Source organism: Pipra filicauda, unplaced genomic scaffold, assembly GCF_003945595.2.
Source record: "Pipra filicauda isolate LSUMZ 115617 unplaced genomic scaffold, ASM394559v2 scaffold5_size6683894_pilon, whole genome shotgun sequence".
Lineage (NCBI taxonomy): Eukaryota > Metazoa > Chordata > Aves > Passeriformes > Pipridae > Pipra > Pipra filicauda.
In genome coordinates, this window is record NW_024104754.1 from 2,240,352 (window position 1) to 2,260,524 (window position 20,173).

The window sequence follows — 20,173 nt, forward strand, 5'->3', positions numbered from 1 at the left end:
TAATACTTCAGTACCGTTTATATCTGTGAATAGTAATGGGCTTTATTGCTGTGTGTCTCAACATAGTTCTTTCTTTGAAGATGTTTTAATATTTAATCTTAACAGTCATATTTCGGGAATTGAGTAAGGTTTTGGGTGAGATGATAGTGTGATCTCTCTTCGTCATTTCTGTCATCTTATGTTTCAAAATGATTTGAAAGACAGAATGCCAGAAAAATATATGTATATTAATTCTATTCTGAGAATTTTTGCTTTTTTTAGTTCTTTCTGTTAAGAAAAATGCTCATAAAGAGTGATTTCTCTGGACCTTTTTATTTCTGAATTTAGTGCAGATGGTAATTTTCCTACAGTTTTTAAAATTTGTGCAATTGTTTAATGTCACTTAAGCATCTGCAAAAAGGGAAGGCAGGGATAAGATGAAAACTGAATAAGCATTGATTGCTAGTCTGAAAATTAAATTTTAAAAGTTTTTGCAGTAAATCTGATTTCAGTTCATTTTTACTAAATTAGATTATCATATTTAAATTGAAGCTACTGTAGAGCAAACAAATGTGTGAAACTATCCTGGGTAGCACACATTTCCTGCTGTATCAGACTATAAGATATTGTTGACTGTAACTACCCAGGAATACTCTAGTTGTAGAATTCAGAGCAGCGTGTTTAAATAATGCATGGGAAAATAAAAAGGAAAGATGGAATTTTACTGTTCAGATGTTAAGGTGATGCTTTGTTCAAAGGGAAAAATTGTGTAGTAAAAGCTATTGATGTGAAATCTCGGGCTGTCTCTCATGGCTTTAGGCAAAAAGGCAGGGAAACCCAAGACAGGTCTTGCTGTGCAGTCTGAAAGCGAGGGAAATTTGGAAGCCTTTATAAAAACCCACCAAAAATGCTGTATTTATTTACTTATTTCTAGGGAAAGATAGGGGCTTTAAACAAACCGTGAAAGGTGCCTTAGTGATAGGAGCTTGATAATGTAGGTGTAAAGATACAGAAGAACATCAATTTATTTTATAGTGTTGTAACTATGGCCAAATATAGTAACAGGAGGCTTAGAAACAGAAGTAGCCTGCATGTGTGTGTTTGCAAATGGTTTACTTTTGTGACAATTGAAAAATGTTGTGTGGCTTTTGTCCCCTTCACTGACCTAAATTATTTGGAGTATGGGCCGATTTCAGGTCTTGTGACACAGATATTTTGTGTAGGTCTTAGCCAAAACAAAAGTTAAAGTTTATTTATTAATAGTTGCAACTTTCCTACAAGAATGATGGATGAAAATGGAGAAGAGGGAAGGTAAGGCTTCATGGCAAAAAGGGTGCTCATTCTTCCCAACAGAATAAATAACCAGCCTGGCCAACTGGCAAATGGAACATGGACTGAGTAGAGCGTTTATTTTTGTATGAAATGTGCATATGGATGATCACAGAGGCCCTCAGTTGTACTTAGCCCCTGAAGCTGGGGTTCCTTTGGGAGCTCATAGCTTTAGCAGTCTGACTTACAAAATAATAAACACAAAATAGAGGAAAGCTGTGCAGCAACAGGAAGCAAAGAGGAGTGGTGATTTCTTTGACCTTGTTACGTCTTTTCTAATGTACCCAGTGTGGTCTTAAGTTGTAAACTGCATGCCAAAGATTCCTATATTTTTGTTCTGCTAAATATTCTCCTTTCACATATGATGGAGTAATATAATCAGTCTGGCTCCTCTTAATGGAGTTTGGCTTCTGTTGGTAGAATAAAGGCATCCTTTTTTTTCTGTGATCCATGTTCATTGAAACAGCAGGAGATTATTCTGGTTTACAAAGAAAATGAAACAAGTAAGTAGTTTTCCTTGTCTTGTAACTGGGCACAATTTGTAAAGATTCCTACCAAAGTTATTTTGAACAGTTATAAGTACTGTATCTGCTAAGATAGTCTACAGTTGTGTTGATGTTGTGATCTTAAAACAAATATTTAATTCTGTGTGTTTCTGTGAAGTTTCATAATGCAGTCACACTTAAATTAGACGCTAAATGAATTGTAATGCATATGACAAAACTGGAATTTGGTTATTGCTTTTTGGGTGAAGAGAAAAAAGTCAGTTGTGAGCTGAATATGGTCTTGGATGCACTTTTCAATTGTCAAAACAAGGCACATCCTATTCCTCCGGAGTGAAATTCCATGTTTATGTGTCTGTTATGCTGAGTGTTTCACTATTACCTGTAAAGCTGTTGCATTAGACTCCAACCTGGCCTTCATTTCCACCTTCAGTTTTAGTCAATAAATTTATGCTAATTAGTTTCTTGTACTTTAGAGAAAAGTATGCTAATGGACACTAATACCTGCACTTTCAGAGCTGCAGGAGGCTCTCTGATGCCAATTTTAGTATATTGAATTTGCTTCTACCTCTGATATTCAGGAAAACAACATACAAAATATTGTTGTTGCGTTCGAGTTCAGTGGAAAAGCTCCTATTAACTGAAGTTGCCAAGGCAGGGCCTGAAACCTTAAAGCAGCATGAGCCCTGTGGTGGCATCTCATACAAACAAAAGGCTGTCCTGAGAAACATACCTGAATATAATCATAGGGGTTCAAAATGTGTTGACTAAATATAATTTCTTCTTTTCTGTCTACAAAACAGTACATTTTCCACTTGAAGCTGAAAGTCTGACCTCTATTATTGCTTTTAGTCACAGAAGAAAATTGTATTGCCCCAAGAAGAGGCCCTTCAAGTTCCATGATACCAGAGAGAGTGAACTTCTGTATTGCTGCAGTGAATATGTTGTGTCCCCATCCTGAAGCTTACGAAATCTGCTGGCTAGGGAAAGGAATGACAGGGCTTTCTGTCCTCCTGCTCCTCCTTATCCTTTCTGGGTTTAGTCCCTTCTGATAAAAGGAGGCACAGTTTTGCAAGTATCCCAAGAAACCTAAGAACTGTAGGTCTTTCTAGTATGCCTGAAAAGCTTCCATGTTGCTTTACGCACGCAGGCCTAGAGCTCATTGATTTCTTCCACAAGTTCAGTAATCACTAATCCATCCACTGAATTGTGTCTGGAATACTCACAACCAACACTGAGCATAAAATGTTAGCACACAAGCTACAATGTACAAAGTAGCCACAGATCAACTCAGGTGCTTCCACAGCATGAGTTACACCAGAAGTACACTTAGAAAATTGTGATAAACAAGTTTGCCCTCTGACAACATTGCACATGCTGTGAAGAGAATACATGTTCTAACTGTCTCAGCAAAGTGAACTCTCATTCAGATATCATTTTCTTCTAGGGAAACAGTGAATCTCCAGAAGGGGCCAAAGTTTTTTTAATGTAAATTGACTCTAAAACAAACAGTAACTCTTACAGTTAATATGAAAAACAAACTATTTATACCTTAATTGGGTCCTCTGACCAGATTTTGGAAACTGTGTTGAAAATCATTAAAAAATTACTAGCTGTTATTGAAGAAGATCATACTTGGAAAGGACTTTTCTTGGTATCTCTCCTTCTAGCTTTCAGAGTCTTCCCAGCCTTGCTAAATGCTGTCTCTAAAGTGGATATCTTCCAGAACATAGTGAACTGCATGGTATCAGACCCTGCTGGGGCAAACACAGCAGTGATCTCAAACAGGTAGCTCCTAAGAACAACCACTCATCTGATCTTTCAGTTGTTTTTAAGGAACACTTATAATAATGAAGGTATTTTCAAAAAGGGGGTCATGCAGACTGATGGCTGAAACTGTGCTATTCAGTGAAAATCATAGACTCCTAATTAAGGGGACAATCTTTTGTGAATTTTGTGAAGCATTTAATGGTTTTTGTTACCTCTGTGATTGTTCTGGAAAGTAAATAGTTACATGTTGGATAACCATATGGATGATGTGTTAGTGTATTTAAAGAAGATTGCTCAGATGGCTCAGAGCCCATAGTGGCAATGCCAGGATTTTTATGCACTAAAAATCTAAACAAATAACTACAAGATGAAGGGAGCAATCACTGAAAGAAAAGTGAGCAATAAAACGTAGAATTCACCTTTAACATCTGTGAGAGAGATTAAGGCCATGGGAGAAGTATAGTGTGACTTCTCATGCTACACTTAGGCCATGTCCCAATTAGCTTTCCAGTTTGAGCTGGGAAAGTAGTATGGGTGGTTGTTCTGTGTTTCCAGTCGCAGTACTGGACTGCCAGTGCTCTACTTAAAAGTCCAGGTTTCTGCCTCTGTTTTCTTTTTCCTCAGTGACTCCAGCTGAACTTCCCAGCAGAAGTGGTGAAGACTCAGTTTGCACTTTTCACCACAAACCATACAAACCCCATTCTCAGCTTACCAATATAGCATAACAACTTCTTGTGATAAAAAGGCCATTGAATAGCCTGGCATTATTTTCCTTGGATAGATGAGGAGTGGTGGGAGGAAGGAAGGACGTGGAAAGAAAGGTATGAGGAATAATGTAAGAAAATTCTTGCGGGACTGGGTAATTCCTTCAGGGAGATGTTTCTTGTAACTTTTGTTTGGTGCTTGAACATTGCATCTGCAATATATACATATATTTTCAGTCTGTTGGAGTGAAAAAGAATCCTGTAATCCAAGTCCAGTCATTGAACTGTAAATGTAACCTCACTGAAGGAAAGGAACAGTTTGAAACACTGACTCTTTCATATTTTAGTTAGGATTTATCATGATCTGTAAAGCACATAATTCTCATAACAGGAAAGCTTCAGCTGTTTTAAACCCTGGCAGTTTTTCATTTGAGAAATACCCAGGCAGCAAGCCTTCTCTCAGATGAGACAGAGTGGGCTGGTTTATATCAGGAACTGCATTTCCTACTTTGCTTCCTCTGCCAGAAATTCTCTTGCCAGAAACTCTGTCATTTCAGTTTTTATCTGTTTTTGAGGGGAAATTAGTTAACCATCCCAGTAGCATCACCATCACTACAACAAAAAATCTGCAGACAGTGAAAGGCTATGGAAAACTGATAATTGCCCACAAATGCATAATTTTCCCCAGGCCATGATAAGCAGTGATTAGGTTGCCAGCTCCATTTTACAATGAAGGGAACTGTGGTACAGACCTATTCCTTTAATATTAAAGTAGTGTGTGAACAATTCTGAAACAACAAGGTGGCAAATACGTCTGTTTTATGTCTGTTACTACTTTTGCTGTATTGATACTTAATCAATCAACTGTTACAGCCAGTACCGCGTTCTGGTACTGTCTTTTAAGGAACATACAGACACAGGTAAGATTTTTCAGGATATTTAAAAAATTAAATGTAGTAAAGAAAATTTTCATCCTTTGAAATCGAAACTTTGTCCTCTTTGATTAGATTACACGCACAGACCACATAGGCTGCAGAGGGAAAGCCCTTGCATGCATTTGACAGGGAATTTGAGCAAAACTGTTAATGAAGCAAGCAAGCTGGAAGCTTAAACACACGAGATACACTGTTTTTATACCATGTGATGATGGTGTTGCTGGTTGAGACTTTGTTGGTAGACTGAAGTATTACTAGTAGAGAGTATTTGAATGTAAGTATGGAGCTGAGCTTTCTGAGAGTTGGTGTGTAGTGCTCAGCAGTCAGAGAGATCTGTTTCATTTGTTGCTAGTCATGTCAAGAATTACTTCTTTGGTGCGTGGCAACGTTCCAGGTTGCATCTCAGTCAAATAGATTAATCTTCAGAGCAATGCTTTTATAGGGAAGAGAATATCCAAGGTCCAGATTGGAAGGGTCCTTTGCAGTTTTGCAGAGCTCACCTGAGAAGAAGAGTAAATTCTTCGTGCATGTGTAACTGCTCAGTCTGTAATATATTTGCTGTCTATGCTAAGAGGCAGTCAATGAATGTTTGCAAAGGGAGTTTTTTGAGTGAGGAATAAAAAAGCATAACTGAGGAGAAACTGTGCCAGGGAATAAAGTAACATATGATGCATCACTTCTTTTTTTTTTTTTCCAAATTAAGATTTGTAGTATGTTAATAACTTATGGCAGTGGTGACTAAAACGGTTATTATCTTGGTTGTACTTGCATTAGAACCAATTCTGAAAGCGCCTAGCACCTACTGAAAAGGTTCTGTGACATTTTTAGAACAGTGGTGATAGTGGTAGTGGGGTGAGGTGATGCAAAATAAGACAGTTGAGTAGGGGGGAAGCACAGACTTTCTGAAGGAGCTGGAGCACTGGAAGATTGACAGAAAGCTGTGAATGCAATATAGCTTTCATTTCAAATACACAGAGAGCAAGTGATCAAAAATACAAGCCCATTTGCATTCTTTATTATCTGAGAGCATTTGTTCCCATTGAACTTATCTTGAAGACACTGATACTACTTTTCACTCCAATATGCTCTCCCTAATTGACTGTATTTTTACTCATATATGTACATAATGTCCTCCGAATAATCTAAGCACAAAAATTCTGCAAAGAAAGAATTTTATTAAAAAATTGGACGTTAATGTTCCAAAGGAGACCAGAGTATCTCCTGGGATTACTGAGTAGATGGGAGGAGTTGATTGCCTCAGGCATAGCCCAGGGCCATTAATTGCAGCTAGTCATTAATTCTCCTGTAATGCCCTATGCTCATGCCACTGTTCCTGTTACAACACAGAAATAGAAAGCTGACTGACCTATGGACTTTGATGGGTTATGTTATTCTTATAATGATTACTTATATTTCTAAATGCTCATCACTATAATGGTGGACAGAGTTTCAGTTCGTAAGCTTCATGTCTTTCCAGAGAGTTAATGTTTCGTTTGTTACTCACAGGAAGCCTGTAAATAACTCTTGAAAACATTATAGCCTATATGAGGTATACTCTGTGTATTGAGTCCTGGGAAAGCAGAATCGATAGAAATACTCTCTAAAGATAATCAGCATACGTATTTCCATATCTAGAGAAAATTAAAATTGAACATGTGGTTCCTTTACTCTGTGGTTGCCATATCAGGCAAAGTGCAGTCTAAGTTCTAAGGAAGAAAATCTAAACATATAGTTTTTGGTTTGTTTTTGAAAAGAAAAAAGTCCTGAAATTTTAATTAATTTATTTAAATAACTGAAGAAATGCTAACAAAGGACAGAATAGTTATAAACCATTTAGAAGCAACTGCCGTCATATGCTCTTTACATGCAAGCTCATGTACTCAGCACTACACAATAAAAGCATTGCTGGGCTGATCTTAAAGTGCAGGAGGAAAAAGTTCAAGAGCAAGAGACAGCCCCCAGCTTAGCAGATCATGTGAACACACATGACTCTAAGCAGCACAGAGTTTAGGTAGCAAACAGCAGCTGTGGGAATTTCCAGATTGCTAGACTTGCATGTCTCTTTAAATTATCCTAAAATGTTTTTGCTCAAGAAGAAAGTTATTCATCTGATCTTTACATAGAGTCCTTCTTTGTCAGGGATCCCAAAGTGTTTTACAGATGCAGAGATTTAGCACTGATGTGCACGTGTCAGAGGGAAAATTAGCAGACTGACTGCACCATGGTTGCAGAGAACTTTGGCAATGCAGAATTCTGACTACTGATGGGCTTCACTGCTACATTTCCTGAAAGACCGTACAGCAGTACTGCGTAGCAGCTCAGGTCGGGAAGTGTGGGATACTGTACTCAGCTGAAAACATAGGTGAGTTAACACCTAGCCTGTATGAGAACAATGGTAAATTACTTTAAAAAAGAAGAAGCAGCAGCTGAACTCTCTATAATTATCACTTGTGGTGAAGACATAGATTGTTTTGCTGAAATGTGAAATTCCAGCACTACATTGATTCCAAGAAACAGAGTGTGAGGTTGGTTGAGGGTGACTTAGGATAAATAACCACTTCCTAAGGTGCTTTTGTGCTCATTGTTTACCCAGCTGGACCTTATTTACTTTATGGATTCTAAATTGATCACAGGAGTGGTGGGGTATATTAAAGCAAAAGAGGAAACTTAGGATAGACTTATAGGATAGTCTTTGCTATACTTAAATGCCTGAAATTTAGAGAATATATTCATAGGAGAAGTTGTACTTTAAGTTTAGTAATGGCATATGGTGGAAGGTTGGTATATGGATTTTTTTCTCCCCCTTATATGTTAAATCTCATTGACCCTTGTGCCTGTTTCATATACATAGAGAGAATAGAACCTAGAGCCAATGGTTCTTTCATTTTAAAAAGACTAGTTGGAATTCTCTTCCATTCAGCTATGTTTGCTAATTCCAATATTTAAGAATGGGTGTTTTAAAAATGCTTTATGTTGTTCCTTTTCCTTCCTCTGACTTTACTGTTACAGTTTGGCTTGCCACTGTGCAGGAGGAGGAGAGATGAGGGATGGAAGAGGTGGTAACCCTCCTTGCTGTGCCTATTTCCCCCCTTTCCACTGGCTCAAAATGAATTCTCTACTGTTTACAGGGTTGTCAGAGAAAAAGAGGGGTGGGAGAGAGGGAAGGAGGAAGAAGATAGGGGAACAAAGTGAGAATGGGAGGAAACCTTTGCCCTCCGGGGTCATTGTGAGGTCAATGTGCATCAGTCATCCATCTGAGAAACCCTGTAATATAAATTAGACCATCTTAGTGCATAATGAGGACTGGAATACAACTGGAATTTAGCTAATAAAGTCTTAATTTCATTTCTCTATGACCCAATAATTTTTAAAAACTGAACAAGTTAAATGATGAATTGACTCAGCAAACAAGTCCCTCAGAGACTGTGTTGACCAGGTGAGTCAAGGGAACTGTCTGATCTGGTCCTGATATTCCACAAAGTTATGGGTGAGGCTGTATCAAGTTCTCCCTATTGGCCAAAGTGCTCCTGCAGAAACCCACAGGGGATTGTACTCACTGGGAGTGTATGCACAGTACTGAAGAATTCATGTGGAATTAGGGGTTTGTGTCTTTATCCCGAAAACCTGAAAGTGTTTCCTCTGTTATGGTTCTTTTTCTTGACAGATCTCCTGTCTGTTAGGTTTAATCATCTGTGGGATCTGGAGTATTGCAGCCTTCTGTTACAAAGTTTATTCTACTGATAGGAGTGTCTGAAACTGGAGGGAGGGTGTATGGAACTCTGCGGAACACCTAACACAGCAGAACTTAATGTGTGTTGTACACAGCTGAAGGTCTGCACTACCAGTACGTACAGGGACAACTGGAAAACATAGGGCTAAACCCACCAAAAGATAGTAGTGACTTCCTGCTCCCTGGCTCAAATATTTCAGAGGTACAAGCAATCCTGATGTTCTCAGAGAGACATGTCGCAGCAGTTTGATGCCGACTTACTGTTATTTGAATTTATCTGGTTTGAGTTTCCTTTTTCTTTGAAAGGACTTAAATGTCTTTTAAACTTCCTTCCTGATGTTTGTCTTTTTTCCAGATTCCAAAATTAGATCAAGTCACATTTCCTCATGGAACTTCTGCTTCAAGGAGGCATTGAGCTATTGCAGCCCCTAGTCTGAAGGTGCCTGCTCCAGTGGATGACCTGCACTGTCATGCACGCTATCCAAAAACAACTGGACAATGGCAAACTTTAAAAGTTAATGCATGTCCTGCTTACTGTCCCATCCCCCTCAGCTTGTGCTTTCTGACTCTTGCTTGATGTCGCTGAGTCCTATTTGTTGAAGGTGCTATTTAATCCGTGAGTTGCCTGCTGCATTCTCGTTTGACCTGTCAACTGTTAAAGCAAAAAAGTTATTTTAAGAAGCAGCTTGTCAAAGGGAGCATATTTCCTCCCTTCAAAGACCTCTAAAGATTAATATTTGATTAAAATATGACTGCAGCATTAAAATGGGTGCCTTGTGTCTTTTTGTAAATGAATGACTGGCAAACTTGCGGACTGTCTAGTTTTTAATTGGCAAATTATTCAATGAATGCTTCAGGAGCAATTGCAGGGGAGGACAAGGAATTAGATGATTTTTAGATAAATTCATTACTACTTTTATTCCTAGAGATAGTCTGAAGATGACTAAACCCCTACATGCATCCAGAGATTCAGTTTAAATTTCTTCTCTGGAAAGAAAGAAGAGGACATGCTCTGAATCCTGGAATAAAATACCAGGTCCTGTTAGGCAACTACACCTCAAAAACTGGGAGGCTAAGTTTGTGGTCAACTTAGTTGTGGCTGTACTTGTGACCCATGCAGCTGCTACACTGTTCTTTTTCCCTGCCTCCGTTTGCCTGCTGCTTTCTTTTTGAACTCCACTGAATGGCTGCTGCTAAAATCTGCTCTCAAAAAGACTTTGAGACCCAGTGCCTGTCCATTTTAATACTCTGATGGATCAGAAAGACAACCAAATATTTAGATATTACTATATGCTCTACGGAAGACTCTAGGACAGTCAGTACACAGAGGGAAAATAATGGGTAGACTTACTGTACAATTACAATGCATCAGGAGAACATTTAACAATGTATCAGTCTACTGAAAAAATATCATGGAATAGGGTATCAGGACAAGGAAAGAAACCCAGCTTGAATCTGTTGAATTTTACTTTCGAGTTAAAAGTCTTGATAGCACTTTGTAAAGAGAAGAGACTGTTCCATTTTATGTGTATGAGTTTGGTATTGCTACCTTTGCATCTGTAAGTAATGTAATCCAATGTAACGGCTCATGAGAATTAAGATAATACACAAAAGGGCTCCAGAAACAGTCTCTTTGAGTATGTCTCTTGTGTCAGTGTGGGGCTCCTGTGAAGGTCTTTGACTAATATTCTTCTCTCAGTAGCTGGCTGTTGACTTTTTAATAGAAACAGAACAGCACAAAATATTTTAAAATGAAAGAAGAAAGCCTAAGGGACTACTGTTGTTTCCCAAGTACTCTCTTTCAAACTAGAAATCTTGGTAGAAATGAGGTATGTGGGCAGCCTCTTGTACCTAGATTCTCCCAGCTGTGTAGACAGGCCAAGGACTATGGGTGGCGACTGCAGTCAGAGATTTTTTTTTTTTTTACATGCTTCATGGTCTGGAAGACAGACAATTAGAAATGATTGATTAATCTGGATATTCATCTTTGAACACTTGGAAACAATGAGACATTCCATGCAGATTCAGGGCAAATGGCAGTCAACTGTCATTTGAGTTTTTCTTTCAGTGGAAAAAAGGACATTATTTTAAATTAGAAGAAAGATTATACAGATAGATCTTGAATCACCCTCATGTTACATTTTTCTTTTCTGGCTGATGTTAATTAAATTGGTTCCGTGAAATACTCTGAAATGCAGCATGGAGTAGAGTATATTCAGTATGTACATAAGTGTGCATCTTCATTTCCATTGAAAGGCTGCTAAAATTTTATTTTTAAGATGTAAAAACAACTTAATGTAACACTGGAAAGCGAAACCAAGTGCTCTGTTGCTTTTTTAGAGTTTTGTAGTGTGCTTTGGTTACTTTTGTAAATGTCTAACTGGTCTTCTGCAGAAAAATGTGGGTATTTCCTCATGTTACAAAGAGACAAATATTGTCTCAACATTTGCCTTGTCCTTTTCTGGCTGTTCTTTCTTGGCTGTGCAGCAATTTCTAAAAGCCCCAAAATCTGTTCACTGACCCTTGTTCACTGTAATGCCCCCCTTCCCAATCTCTGCAGACCTGGCCAGTAAGATGACATGTTGGGCCCAGGAGTAGGGGCCGGTGGCTGGCGGGGCACAGGTCATTGTTGCATTGAATACTTTGTGTTGTGGAACCACAGCCAGCAGCCATGGGCTGCATGGGAACATGTGAAAGGCTTGGATATAATCTGGGTTTCCACTGGTTCTTCAAAAGGGAATTCCAAGAAAAGAGGTTTATAAACAGAGTAACATCCTGTGTTGCCACTCAATATAATCAGTGTCTGCTACAAAGTTTTCAAGCTGGGAATAGAGGTAATTAGCTGCTGAGGAAGGTAAACTGCAGGAGCGAGGAAAGAGGGTTACAAGACGGTGGTTATGAATAGTTACATCCATTGAACTCCCTGAAAAGTACATTAGGTAGAGTTGTACCTAATGGAAGCTTCTTAGCATGTGAGATGTTTTTTGAAGTAGGAATTACTATGTTCGGGGGAAAAGAACATTTCAACAAATGTTTGGTTACAACGTTTTTTTATAGTTTCAAGGTTAGAAAAAGGTGCAGCTGCTATGACTTCTCTAGCTAACATAAAAGTCTCAATGGGTTCATTCCACTACTCTCTTAGGACTTCCTGATTTTAGCCAGTACCTTTGGCTTTACTAATATTGGTTATTTCTGTCACCTCTTAAGAGAACACAGAAGGGCTAGGACTGGGTTTTCCAGTGATCTTCAAGATAGATTTTGAAATGTCACAGAAGTGTTTTGAATCTGATCTGACCTTACTGTTGTGTAGCAATGCCCCAAACACTGTGGACTGGCTGTCATCATCTTTGTAGGGCTGCTCCTCCTGGAAATTTCTAGGCTTGATCATATGGTCTGGTAGTGAGACACATGCAATAGTACCTCTTTAACATTAGCAACTGATACTCAATATCAGCTATATCTATCATGAACCCGTGTAATTTAAATTGTAATGTTGTGCAACAATAGCGATAGCCCAGTGAAAATGTATTTAGAAAAAAATGCACATGGTAGATTAAATTATTGGTCTAATGAAAGTGTTGAAACTCCAGGTATGTTGTTTTGAATTTGGACAGAATGGAGGCCTGCAAGGAATATGTAGTCCCTGTGATGCTGCTGGACAAGAAGTTTTTTAATTATGATGCAGTTGTAATTAAAATTCCAACTGGTCTTTCACTCATGGTGCAGAACACTTCTGAAATGTAGTTCTCATAGCAGAGTTTCTCCAGCTTTCCCCCAGCTTACTCACAATGGGAAAAGGTTTTCCAGATATCCAGGAGAGCCTTGTCAATCCCTAGTTACGCTCCCACCCAAGCTCTTATTTATGTGCCAGCTTGCTTACTTGCCCTTAGCCATATTCATCTCCCAGGGAGAGACAGTGCTGGCTTGCCAGACTGGAGTAGCCCTGAACAGCCCAGCATAATGGTTGAAGTCAGAGCTGCTGTTTCAGAAGCTGCCTCTGACATTAAAGGAAACAGAACTGGCCCAGCACTTACTACTTTGGAAAAGCCATCCTCTTTGAAAAAAGCATTTTAATTCTGAATAAAACATTGGGTTGGCTTTTAGCTCATGAATAGCACTTTATTCCACTTGAATAAATATCAGCACCGACAAGTAACCACATCATGCCATGACCTTATGTAAGTACATGGCAACATTCCAAGTTAATTTTGGCTGTTATTTCCACAAATGCATAGGACAGGTTTTTGTAGTTACTTGATTCCTAGTTAGGCAGTGCTTCTGCAGATGGGCTGTAAAACAACCTGACAATTATCTATGCTCCAAGGACTAGTTCTGGCTTCAGATACTGACAAGATCTCAGATACTTCCTTCCCAGACTCTTCCTGAAGACTTTTTGTCTTTAAGGAGCATGTGACAGATGAGTGCTTACAAATGACTGAGAAACTGGAATTTTATGGAAAGTTTTTGAAAGCAACATTGCTTTATTAGTGGGGAAAGTTCAAGCAATTAAAAATCACTGGAAGACAAATGTCTTCTCATCCTACTTTTATTCTTCAGAGTCCACGAGGAAGGGCTGTCTACCGGAATGCAACCAGGGAAACAAGTTTTCTTCTTGCCTTACTGGGTGCATTATTCAGGCAGTCTGCCTTCTGCTTGGACAACTGAGAGAAATACCCTGGACAATGGAATGAAGCTTCCAATGCTGCTGTAAGATCACTCCTGGCACAGTCCCAGCTGACAGTTTCTTGTCCTTGTCATGTGCTGTCATTGCAAAGGTGAACTTTACCATTGTGGTTCCCCTGTTTAATACTGTGTTGGAATAGAGGTTCATCTTCATTTAATAGCCCTCTTACTGGACTTGGAGGCTTGGTAAAGATATGAGTTCATAACCTCATGTGGAAGCCCCAAGTTGTCATATGCTTCTAGTGAGATTTTTAAAAGGCAGAGCACTTAGATAACTGTGTTTCTGAATGCTTAAATATCTTTAAATTCTGTCCCTGGGGTCATTGAACATCACTGCTGTGTAGTTTCTGAAATGCCCGAGTCATTGCTGTAAATGCAGAGTGGTTATTTAAGTCATTCTGGTGCTTTGGGAAATTTTGTACCCTCAGCTTGTTTGCCAGTTAAATAGGGAAGGTAATTTTGTTGCAGATGCTCTGTGTAGGCTATCACTCGAAATATTAATGTTAGGACGGGTAGACTTCAGCCAGATTTCTCTTGACATTTTTTATTTTGTGTGGAGAAAAGCAGATTGAGGTTTGTATTTAGTGTTTGATGGAAGGCCCTCTCACTTTCTCAGTGCTCTGTTTCTGTACAGCAATCAAATCCCACATACTTTACTATATTCTACCAGGAAATCTGCTAACCTTTCATATAATATGTAATAGGTTTTATAGCCAGTGCTGCAGAGCCGTTTTCCATGCAGGAGGATTTTCGGCTGTTTTTTTCTGCTGCCTTGCTAAGATTTACAGTGGTGCTTTCTACAGTGCCAGATGTTGTACATAAAACAGGAAATTATATACTATTCTCTTGCTTATTGAGCAGAGAGAAGAATCTACTTTTAAAACCTAGCTGGGAGAGGTTGCTAGAAATGCCAAGTTTAAAGAGATAGATCAATTATGGGAGATGAGAAGGCAAGACAAAACTTGCTTGAATGTGATGAGGAATGCAAAATCTCAAACACAGTTGATGTACTGACATTAAAGGGATTGTACTGAATATATAATCATTGTGGATATATGCAGAGGATTTTGCATTGTAAGATAATCAAATGAGTATTTCTTTGTACACACAATTACTGACACTGATGGGAATCTCAGGAGAGCTCTAATGATCTATATTTAAAGAGATATCAGAATTACATACTGTAGTATTTGTCCCTGAAGGAATGCAATGTCAGAATAATATTTTGTTTAGCAAATGTATGAGATCCTTTATCTACATATCTTGAAGCATTTTACAAATACTAAGCACATAATTGAGTAGCATTCTGCTGGGCTGTGTTCGTAGGCATGGTGATGCTCTGGTTACAGAGCTCATGGATAACCCTGGTGCCCATCTGGCCTGCAGGTTCCTTCTGTTTGGCCTACAGCTTTTTTCTGTCAGGTACTGAGGAGCAGTTGGTTTGCCACCATGCTGCCAAGTGTCCTCTGCTTGCCATGAGGCTGTTTCAGTGTCTGCAGACTGAACTCTGCCGCCTCTCCACACAGGAAGAGGGCATGGCCTGGGCTGTGTGGCAAGGGGCCACCACAAAGCTTGCCTCTGGATGCCACAGCTGCAGAGGTTTAACCGTGCTGCTGCAAGGCATGTGAAGAGAGCCATAAAGTAACACATCAAACACACTATTAATGCTCATTAGTAAGCAATACATAACATGTGACACTGAGAATTATAGATCTAAGGGGATACCTTTCAGAAACTTTTAAAACATACTAATAAATTCAGAGATGATTTGGATCAGGCTCTTTGTAGCATTTTCTACTAGACAGAACCACTTTAGGAGTTGTTATATGCATGCATGGTGCTGTTCTTTGTACTGTTTAGGGCTATGGTGAGGGATCTAAATAAAATAGCTCTGTGAAAGTTAGAGGAAAGACAATCAACTTCTCTAGTGGGACTGCTGCTCCAACAAAGAGTGTCAGTTGAGTACGAAGTCTTGTTACTTTTAGCTTTCATCTTCTGGTACCTTGAAAAGGCTTTTCTGGCCACCATCATCGTCTGCTGCTAGTGTACACTCTGGGAACCTCATAATTATATCTCTGTGGCCATAGCTAACCTGATATATGAGCATTATTTGAGTTTTACAGCTCTTAGAAAAAAGTCACACTGGTCTGAAACTGGAGTGACACATTGGTGCATCAGACCCTTAGTTTCTGTTTTGAGGCAGAGCAAATCAACAGGTCTGTGCTGACAGCATTGGTCTTGTTTGGCACCTTGGTTACATCTGCTCTTTTTTGCTCACTTCTTTATAAAAAAAGGCACCTTTGGACACTTGCAGCAATTTTCCTTTTTAAGATACCAGTTTTTATCCATGCTATTGTTGACAAATAATTCCCTTTCAAGTGTTCAGGAACTAGCATCTTTTCCTCTAGTCTGAATTTTCACACTTGTTTCTGTTTGCAGGAAGGATTAGCTCTATCTGACGCTAGCACTGCTGACACTCACTGGGCAGTGCAGTCATCCAGTAGGTCTGCAGGTCTGCTTATGCTCCTTTTCCTAATCATGTCAGATCTGTAATACCTGTCAAGTTTCCTAAACTTACGTGATACCAGTGATGTGAGAACTTTGTGATTTTGCCATGAGAAAACACCACCAGGTGTTTTCCAAGACAAGAATATGTCATTCCTATTTATAGAGGTTTTGTTTACTGCTTTTGAAACCTACTATGATTTTCTAAAGTTTAGAGCTGAAACCAATTCCTGAAATTATGTGATTCTTCTGTAGCATGAAGGTTGTGGTGGGGGCCTTTAAAGTCCTGCACATATCTATGTTCCCTATGGGTAAGGCAATGAAACAGAGCCTGGGAATAGAAGGTGGCCAGGACATGGATGGAATGTAGGCTGTCTGCATGTAGCCCTTCCCAAGGATGAAATTTCCCACTGCAGAAATGAACAGGAAATCTAAAGGCTACAGTGTAGTCAGACATCACATTTCCCAGTTCAAACGGTATCAGTTATGGTGAGTGAGTGGCATACTTGGGAATATGGCAGTGATCTCCTGAGACCTAATCTTCAATAGTAGCTAGTAGACAACATGCCTTCCTATCGGAAGATACATGATCATTAGTGCTATTCAGTTTTGCTGAAGCCAGAGAAACTGTTAATTGATGTCAGCTGGGGATTCATTCCAACACAGGTGTATGTAATGAACTTCAACTCCATGAGAGATATGCAGATGATAATCACGTACAAAAGACAGAGATAACAATGGCTATATTATCTAAGAGCTATGATGATTTTTACAGAGGTCTGAAGTTTATAAAACTTAAGAGACAGTATAATGCTAAATTATGTTCCATGATTTTCCCTGAACAAGTAGCTATCAGTATGCAGGGAAATACTTGTAAAATGAAAAATAGCCAGTTAAGTATGTTAGGCATACATGTGCAGCCTCCTCATTCTGTAGCACTGAATCCCCCTCAGTACTAACAAAGGAAAACAGGTCAGATAAACAGCAGTTACCATGTGAAAAAAAATAATTATATTAAGTGGACAACATATTCTTGTTTTGTTTTCAGTGTGTTAAAATATGGTTTGCAAAACTTGTTTTGAAGTTGTAAGGTACCAGAAGAATTATGTGAAGTGGATTTAGATGCAAAGCCAGCTTTTTCTCTCTTTTAATGAAACCTTTCTTAAAAGCTGTTTTATAATTACACTTGTGGCTTGATGGATAATGCCTTGTTCTCATATGCAAGTCATTTGATTCCTCTGGTGCCTTATAACACTCAAGAACCATGGACTCTTGCCGTGTGACTCACGCTGTAGCGTATTTTACTGTATATTCTATATAAAGACTTTCTTTGAAGGTGAGTGGATATACAGTATCATAGTGACAATAACAAGCTTTGTCTGTCTTGCTTCACAACAGAGAAAGAGCCCTACAAAAATAGACTGAAGTGTAGGATGTTGCAAATGAGGTAGCCCTTCAATTAAGATGTCTTCTAGCTCTAGTATTACCAGTGACCTCATCTTATTTTCTAGAGGAACTGAAAGTCTCATCCCAGTATAGCAATACACTTGCTTCAAGAATTAGTAGTTTTTCTTGCTGTCAGAAAAGGGTGAAGTATAGCAGATTACTTCTCAATAAAACCTGCCATTCTTCTCTCAGGAATGCATAAGAATGCTCAGGTATATTTTCCACCACTGCAACAGCAGGCAATAGCAATGCATTCCAAGCCAGAGCTGTTTGTTTCAGGTGCTTAACACATTCAATACTGGTGTCTACGCAAACCTGAAAAATTGCAACTTTAGGACATCTGTGCATGGTCTTAATGAAAACACCAGATTTTTTTCTGGGGGAGTCTTAGTGCTTTCTGATTGCCCCTCAGATGTGGAATATCCTTGCCAAATTGCCTCAGAACCGCTGTGTTGTTACATTCGTAGTATGTGGCTAAGTTTAATGGTCTGTTAGTGAGTCTTCAGCAACCTCCTTTCTCTTACAGTTGATTGTTTACAGTCTTTCATAGTCGTCATCATCATCACCATCATTTGTGTAGTCCTCCTATGTTAGCTTAATGGTAATAGCTGTGTCTCTTTTAATCTGGTTATATCTAGTTAAGAACTCTGTTTGGGACAGTGTTGGCTCTTTATTAGTTGTTTCCTTTTTTGCTGATACAGGTTCAGTGCACAAAGAGTATAACAAATGTCATTCTTTCAGATGAGAAAGTGTTTCCTGAGGCATTTTTGTTTCAGCCTTTAGAGGTCTGTCCTACAATGGATGCCAAAGCTGTGAACTTCTTGTTCTCAGTTACCTCATGCTCCAGTATAATTGTACTTGCTTTATGTGAAAAAAAGAGAATAAAAATCCCTGTGAAACATTTTCTTCTTGTGTTTAGTTAATCTGTGCCATTCTGCACCTTTTGTGCTGTGCTACTTGCCTGCTCACATCCTGCCTCTGAGTGCACTCTGGGCATTTCTGTTGGGGAGGAGGAAGAGACAGGATCTGAGCTTTTATTTTGTGTGGAGAAGTTAGCAAAGCTGGACCCCACTTAAGCTGATTTCAGGGTTCTGTTGGACAAAGGAGGAGGCTGATATGATGTTATACTTTTCTCCTTCCACCCTCTTTCTTTTTTATTCAGTTTAGTTTCACAGTTTACCCTTCATTATCTTGCAAGTTGTCTCCATTATTTTCATGTTCCTCTTGTTTCATTTTTCTCTTTTGGTCATGTATAGGTTCAGCCTTAACATCTCTTTAGTATTTTTTCCACTTAAGAAAGTCTACAGTGCATCTTCATTACTGTGCTTTGCTGCATATCTTAAATGCTGCTTTAATCTTGGTGAGAGATAACATGACAGATCATAGGTAGAATGAAGGCTGATAATGAGGAATGAAAATCAAGTTGACCGTTTTTTTATGATTATATATTGTACTGTGAAAGAAACTACCATTCAGGAAATGAAAGAAATAGAAAACAAAAGATTTTTAATGCAGAATTCCTGCCCACAGTGAAGTGTCAGCTAGTCAAACTAGGCTATATAGTTGATGCTCAGCTCAAGTGGAAAAAATCAACAATTTGAGTAATTTTTAAATGGTAACCAAAAGGATTTGTTTGTTTTTTTTTTTACCTAGCTGAATTAATCTGTGAGAATGTTGTGTAATTTCTTTAAACAAGACACTTCTCAGAATCATAGGGTAGTTTGGTCTCTGCTTTGCTTGTACTATTTTAATCCTTCAAAACTCACATATTCTATCCTATTTTCTTCTAATTTTGCTTATAATTGACATCCCAGAGCCACATCATGAAAATATTGCAAACATTTACAATGCCTCACTGTGGAAAATAGAGATTAAGCTTGTGATTGGATAGCTGGCAGAAACTCGATGTTGTATCATGTGCTGTTCATCTTAATCTCCAGCATCTTTAAACCTAAACTGTTTCAACAGTAGCCAGATTTAAGGAGTCGAGCTTCTGCCTATTGTGAAATTGTGTACCTGTTTCTAAGACATCAACATGTAGAACTGCTTCTTCAGTGGCAACAAGAGAGAGGAGGGAGTTAATTTATTAGACATATTCATTAGCCAGCTTTTTTTTCCTTACAGTGTGCCCTCTTCCCTGAAGTAGTCTATTCACTCCTTGAGGTATCTCCTCTGTTCGGTGGATTGAAGGAGTCTACTTAGGCTATATATTGCACTCCCTCCTGCCCTTGACCCATTGCTCCTTAAAACATTTTCACTTCCTTCCTTCTAATTTCTTGCTATTTTTTCTTTTTTTTCTAACATTTAACTTCCAGTGGGACTTTCTTTCTTTCTTTCCCATCCTTGCATGCCTCCATTCCTCACTGTCCCCTTTTATCATGAAGTTTGAAAATGTTTCTAAGGCTGAGCTGAAATGAATAATGTTACTTTACTTTTTTACCTAAAGAAAGGGTCACACGAGAAACAGTCACAGCAAGACTCTGGGTTAGAGCTGCAGAACGGTACTTGGTGTGCAGGCTTTTTCAGTCTTGGTGAGGGATTGGCAGCTAAATAAAATGTCTTTGATTTGAGGAAGTCACTTGCACTGAC

The 20,173-nt window shown here is 38.8% G+C and overlaps 1 protein-coding gene across 5 annotated transcripts in view; it reads left to right on the forward strand.

The window, feature by feature from the left end:
- The window catches only part of RAPGEF4 (Rap guanine nucleotide exchange factor 4), a 154,068-nt gene that overhangs the window by 44,733 nt on the left and 89,162 nt on the right, over positions 1-20,173 (forward strand). The window lies entirely within an intron of this gene.